The sequence below is a fragment of the Octodon degus genome, unplaced genomic scaffold (genome assembly GCF_000260255.1).
Source record: "Octodon degus isolate 3935 unplaced genomic scaffold, OctDeg1.0 scaffold00126, whole genome shotgun sequence".
Classification (NCBI taxonomy): domain Eukaryota; kingdom Metazoa; phylum Chordata; class Mammalia; order Rodentia; family Octodontidae; genus Octodon; species Octodon degus.
The window spans coordinates 5060029-5061402 of record NW_004524702.1 but is presented as its reverse complement, the minus strand read 5'-3'; positions in this window follow the sequence as shown (position 1 = coordinate 5061402).

Below are 1374 nucleotides of genomic sequence, written 5' to 3'. Positions count from 1 at the left end.
AGAGACAGAGAGAGAGAGAGTGAGAGAGAGAAACAAATAGCAATGAGACAGTTTCTTTTCTTTTTTTTGTGAGACAGTTTCAAAACCAATTAGTAGGACAGTTTCAATGGCTAATATGCTGCATATTGTTGTCTTCTTAGTGGTTATTCATAGTACAAGATGCAGACATGATATCCTGTCCACAAACACTATTAGGACAAATCTTTCTATTCACTGAATTAAGAGAGAGTAGTTGTATATCTATTCTAACTATTTTGAATATACAGATACAAAATGGTCCTTCATTTGTATCTCCTTTTTTTGTTTAGTTTTGTCAGAGAAGGGTATTACATCGTCATTTAAGTATTGTAGGTATGTGAATTCAGCAAAATATTCTAATATAGTCCAGTAATCCATAATAGTAGTGCTTCTTCCATAGGATTGGCAATGTCAGAAGTTGTTGACTTGAACCTTTTAGAACTCAGCATATTAACATGGCTTTACTTTTTATACCTCGTTTTTATACTTTTCTGCCGGATGGTTAAGACCAAGATAAAGCAAGACCTATATAACAAGAAATGTAACTTGTATATGATAAGGTCAGTCAAATCCCCTCAGGCTTTACCCTGAAACCCTGAACCACAGTTTATAGATCCTTTGTCAGTGTCAGCCATGTGGATGAGTCACAGCCATTGCTTGACCAATTTGCTTTCTGTGACAGCCTGAGAGAATGTTTTCTCTCCATGTGACTCTCCTTAGGCACACTTTTACATCATCGATCACTTTCCTCTGTGGCTCCATAATCTCTTTGATCAGAAAATTTGGGACTCAACTGAGTTACATGATGTTACAGTACAGGTTCTCCTATATCCTGACTCCTCATTGATCTTGAAAGGCTAGGGCCAGTTGTTTAAGCACCTACATGGGCAAACCCAGTCAGGCTTGTGGGACTGCAGTTCGATCCCCAGCTCCACATGCCACACCACACCCACCCTTAAGGCAGCCTGAGCCAGCCAAAAAATAAAAAATAAAAAAAAACTTCTAAATTTTCCTTTAAATTTGTAAAATCTTATTGCTTCCTTCATTAACAAATGAGCTAAAATCTTAGACACATAGCTTGTTTGATATGTGATAAGAGTATAGCTTGTTTAAAAAAATTATCGAATAGACCCAGAGCGCAGGCCCGGAGAGTGAGTGAGATGACCCAGGGCCTGGCAGGATTCTGAACGGACCCAGAGTGCAGGCCCCAACCGGAGTCTGAGGGATCCTCATTGGACCCAGGCTGCAGGCCCTGCGAGTGAGTGAGACGACCCAGGCCCAGGGATCCTGAACAGACCCAGAGCGCAGGCCAGGGGAGTGAGTGAGATGACCGAGGCTGCGGGATCCTGAACAGAC